A 5,482-nucleotide genomic window follows, 5' to 3' on the forward strand; every position below is an offset into this window, starting at 1 on the left:
TCTTCTGTTTCTGAGGATTGCTTGGGGCTCCTGGCTGTTGTTCCAATGACATTAGATCCTGTGAGGAAGGATCTGGGCTTCTTCCATCCTGTGTGGGAGATCCGATAGGGAATGGTTGACCTCAGAGTTCTCAGCCTACGAGGGCACACCAATTCCCTGTGATCTCTTTGGCAGTTGGGATATAGTCCTTGGTGCCCATACTGATAACACTTGGTGAGGTACTGGGAGTCTCTGGGGTTAGAATACAAGCCTCCTGTCCTCTTGTTCCACTCTGGGGTCCCCTCCTGCTCTGTGCATGTGATCTCCTGCTAAGAGGCTGTCAGGATCTCTCCCCTTGGGACTCAGCAGAGGAGCCTTCTCTAGTCCTTACTCAGTTCCAACTTTGGCTCCCCATCCTCTCTTGCAATGACTATCAGGGTCACTCTGGAGACCCAAAAATTAGATCAGACAGACAGAGACCAACAAGGAAAGCTTGGAACACACAGGAAATCCCATATACCTTACTAGGTAGGACACAAAGATCAATTACTCCTCACTAAGGTGTTGAAGATTTCTCTGTGCTCCCCTCCTAAGACTGTTCTGCTCCTCAATCGTTAACATATGGCTTGTTAGAGTTATAAGCCTGTTTGGACTATCCTAAAATGTGCCAAGTTCAGCAAAAATCACACTTGAATACTACAAGCTGCTAAATATAAATATGAAGAAGAAAAAAAGGCACAAGACAGCTGAATAGCACCCTATAACCAGTTTAAGGTTTATAGCAGCCAGTTGTGTATAAGCTAAAACTGAGATGTCAATGAAGTATTTACAGGATGTGGTTAAGAATTGCATTCTCTAACATATTGGACACTCAACACCATGTCAATTAACCTCATGATGTTGTAAATGTCCATGTTTCTTCCTGTTGATGAAGTTATGCAGTGGCTCTTCATTGGAGGGGATGATATTCTGCCAGCTCTACTTTCAGACCAAGGGTAGTCTCCCAATGAAACTGTTGAATTTATCTGGATACAAAGATGCTGTACTCTGCATGGTCCATGGCCGCAATGATGGAGTCATGACTGGTTATGAGCTGTGCTACTAAAACAATATGGAGGAATTCAACATTGGGGGAGAGCTTCGGGAGGGCTTGGTTGAATCGTAGAGTCTATGGAATTGTGTCATTTAGTGAAATTTTTTTTAAAAAGTAAAATAAAAAGACCAAATGTTTTTAAACCATTGCTTAAAAGTTAGCATTTCAGCATAAGAACTATGGAGTGAAGGAACAAATATTTAATATCATTGAAATTTAACTGATAACTTACTCCGTTTTTAGTTTTTATTGGAAGTTTCTTGTGTGCAAACTATTATAACTTTCATAATAGTTTGCTGAGATGCTTTTTTGAAAAGCCTAGTTTTAATAATTAATGCCCCTATTAATTTATTCAGAATGCTCCATTGGTTCACAAAATCAGAATTGATTTTCAAGAACTGTATTGTCTTTTTTGTGTGGGTGTTTATGTTTCTGAGTATTCACATTATTCTTCCTTATACTGTTTTATTTTAAAACAAGATATGCTCTTTTTTTTAAGGGTCAGGTGTTCAGTCTACTAGTTAAGATGCCATATTTCATATAAGAGTGCCTGGATCCAATGGCTGATCACAGCCCACCGTGTCAGTGTCCTGCACATGAAAACACCTCCTAAAACATAGTTTGCTCATGATATTGTCAAGGAAGACCCGGACTGGGTTCCTATTCTCCAACTTAGGCGCAGTCAATTCTTGATCAATTGGAGATCCATTTTTTTTTATATGGAATGCTTCACCAATTTGCATGTAATCCTTGCACAGGGACCATGTTACTCTTCTCTGTATCATTCCAATTTTAGTATATGTGCTGCCAAAGCAAGCGCTCAATTGGAGATCTTAAGGAGTGAACCAGTAGACAGGAGTAGTCCATTTTTCTTTCTTTCTCTTAAGTCCACTTTCAAAAGATTGTCGTTCTTTCCAATTCCATTGAATGACTAATGCCTACTCTTCCTCCTAAATGCCTCTCTAATTTGCCTATCTTCATTTTACACATCATCAATAGATGATTTAACATAATAATAACTCCTGGACTATTTCAATACATCAGGGAAATAATATGCTGAATAAATTTGAGGATCATATAATGATTTGTTCTTTTCATGTATTAGCCAATGAAGATCACCATATAAAATTTTAAAATTTAGGAAAAAAATATCAAAAACAAAAATTTATATGCTGGTGATCAAATAATTCACTATTATTTTCACTGTTATTGATTGCTTCTTTTCTGTTACACAGTCTGTTAGCTGGGCTTACAGTAAATGTTTGTGGTTTAATTGGTTAAGTATAGAACCTAAAGGCTTTGGTTATTTTACGTTTCCTTTAAAGGCCATTTGTGTTATTGATCAAACCCACAACAATCCTGGAAGCAGGCTTGGTCTAACCACTGTAATAGGTGATTATTTGCAATGTATGATGAAAGTTAAAGGAAAGTTAAAGAAAGACAATTCTGTAAGTCACTCCTATAATTCTGAGGATTGACAAAGTCAACGGATGCACAATATCATTGATCTCTGTGAATTTCCTGAAATAAGGTGAAATACAGACACACCAAATTCAGATTAAACAATCCACAGTTCTACACTTGTGTCTCACTCACAGGTGGTTTTTTTTTTCAAATAGTTTGAATGCCATATTGAGTTGTCATTGATATTGAGAGATTCTGGAAGAATCTGCATGTGAGGCCAAACAGCTACCAAGGGTATACTTTTGTTAGGAAAAATAATAATAGCAGCAGCAGCAGCACGCTAATACTGAAGTCTCTTTGTCCTCACATAGCAGAAGTTGAATTTTTGCTTGCTTGAAATCGAATGCAGATGTTCCTGAATAATAGAGGACCTCCTTAGTTTTGAAGAGACCCAATCCCTGTGTGTCTGGCAACTGTGCCATCCTAAGAGCTCCAGAAGCCTCTGCTTTATCCTTTGCCTTCTGCTGCTCTCCAGAAAAAGGCATGGAGTCATGTGACCAAGATTGCTGTAGGTCAACTTTGGATGTGATTTAGGCAATCCACAAGAAAAAAAGCCGGGCCAACAATCACACTTAACTTCAAAGGAAGAGGAGAAATTGGGTCTACTTCTGCACACAAGAAGAAAAAAAAACATGAGAATTGGTAAATACTCGTAATTTACATTGTAATTTTGCTCTGAAATTCTGGATCATCCTAGAAATAGAGATTACATAAAGATGCTTCTTGTGAGGTAGACCAGTCAAGTGATATTGAAGAGTGAGAAAAAGCCAAAACAATGCCAGGACATGGCAGGAAATTAGGAGAAGGGGAAGCTAAAAGTTGTTACTAAATTTTACCAGTAGTAACTGATGGCTACTTAAGGACCTCAGCAATCATAGCAACTACAAGGAAGAAGCCGTTACTATGTCCCCAAAGATTATATATTGTTATACTGAAGCCTGATTTAAATGATCTTTTAGTCATGATTTTAACAAATTCCTCAGGCTATGAATGTCAAAATGCACCTTTCTTCTGAAATGTTTTATAGTATTCAGTGGGTTGGCTTGTTTCCTGAGAAGCTGGTCATTTTTAAGTCTCCAGTTCTAAGTGACCCAAGACACTCTAATACTCTGATTGGCACTGTCTGCCCACAAAGCTATACCAAAATGACTGCTTTCAGGGAAAAGTGTAATTTTTACTCAGTTTCATTATCACTTATGGAATCTGAAAAGTCACTTCCATATTTGCCTTCCTACAGCCTGTTTATAAACCTCCGAAATATTAGGTAATATCTAAAAAGAATGTGAACACAAAATTACACAGAAGCATCCTTGTATAAATTCAGCTGTACATAAAAGAATAGAAATTAGCTGAAGTGTAAAATGTGAGAGCTGTAGAGACCCCTAAAGTAGTGTTCTGCTTCCTTCCTACTTATATTCATTATATTCTTGTTATGGGGTGCAGCCAGTGATAGCCAGCACCCATTGACAGTGGGCAAATATAACATGGCTGTGTCCCCTACCCTCTGTCCCGAAAGTGGGTCCTACCACTTCCCCCACCACTTAGGTATTCGCTCCTGCCCACCTGTGACTCACCTATCATCTCAGAGGGGGCAGTATTGCATTGTTGTGTAACCACCCCCCTCACAAGCCCCTTTAAACGGTCTGTGAAGCAGGGGCTCTTTCTCTTTCTGGTCAGGTGCTTCCATTGCTCTGGCTCCTCAACTGTTGGCTGACCCAAGGCAGATAATCCCCTGAGCATGGTCCCTGTGTACTGCTTAGATGGGACAATGGATATAGTAATGTTATTTCTGGTTTGTGTACTACCAGGAGTCCCAGGAGAAGTGAGACCTAGCAGTAGTGTAATGTGGACAGAGAAGCCAGGGAGTGGTGAATGCCTGCAGCTTTGTAAGTGTGTCCAAACTGTTATTTGCTTCATGTCTCTTGGAGTAACTTATAATGTTGGGGAAGCTGGGACATAGGTCTTCAGTTTAGTGGATGGACTTAAGGGTAATGATCATTTGTTCCTCTTGGGGTTATGATTGGTTGGATAATGATTGGTTGGATTATGATTGGTTGGATTATGATTGGTTGGATTATGATTGGTTGGATTGCCATATGGACTTGTGATTTCCTATTTCTAGTGTGCTCTATTATCACCAAGCTTGGCTAATAAAGACTCCTTAATAAATCTTAGACATGTCTAGTGTGATCTCGCTCACACCCCATAACATTCTTACTTCTCTATGGGATTTTGCAAACCTAAAGAAAAAAAATATTTTAAGGGTTCATTTAAGTTTTTATTATTTTTTTAAAAAGCTTCAAGTATAAAATGTACAATATATCATGTATGAATAATTATTTTAAAGAAAAGCATCTAATCAGTGAATCAGGTCAAAGTCAGAGCCAGGAACTCCACCAAGGCCTCTCATCTGGATGTCAGGGACACATATACTAGACCCATCATCCGTGGATACATGTGGATAGCAAGGGTGCCCCGTAATAGCAAGATGGACAGCAAGTGGAGGATGTGTTGAATTCTTGGCACTTCAATATGGGTTGCAGGTATCCCAGGCAATGGCTTAACCTGGTATTCTACTTACTACACCCTGTCCATCTGCTTGTTATAAAGTCAATACTACAAGTTAGATGAAAACATATCTTAATTTATTTTTCTAATTTATACTGATGGCATGTGCATGTACACATATTAACAAGCAGACATGAACATCTGAAAGATCTTCCACGTCCCTGGGTTCCAACAGTGAACACTTGCTCTCAAGATACAAGCAATATCTAAAGCAGTAGTTCCCTGAGCTTCATTAGCAAGGGATTTGTCAGAAAATGTATCTCGTCTCACCCTATATGGCTGGCAAAATTTCAAATATTAGGACAATTATCTTTTTCCTGATACTATGTGACTTCTGTTAAAAGTAACAGAATGTGCATCCAACTAGCCAAAACAACC

The 5,482-nt window shown here is 38.9% G+C and overlaps 1 non-coding gene across 1 annotated transcript; it reads right to left on the reverse strand.

Annotated features, from left to right (window-relative positions):
* Positions 1 to 1,785: 1,785 nt before the first annotated feature.
* LOC121146896 lies at positions 1,786 to 1,892 on the reverse strand. The gene has a single exon (XR_005882274.1). It is a non-coding gene; the product is annotated as a U6 spliceosomal RNA (small nuclear RNA).
* Positions 1,893 to 5,482: the final 3,590 nt, after the last annotated feature.

This window comes from Ochotona curzoniae, unplaced genomic scaffold (assembly GCF_017591425.1).
Source record: "Ochotona curzoniae isolate NIBS_2020 unplaced genomic scaffold, NIBS_Ocur_1.0 scaffold_4505, whole genome shotgun sequence".
In the NCBI taxonomy this organism is placed as follows: domain Eukaryota; kingdom Metazoa; phylum Chordata; class Mammalia; order Lagomorpha; family Ochotonidae; genus Ochotona; species Ochotona curzoniae.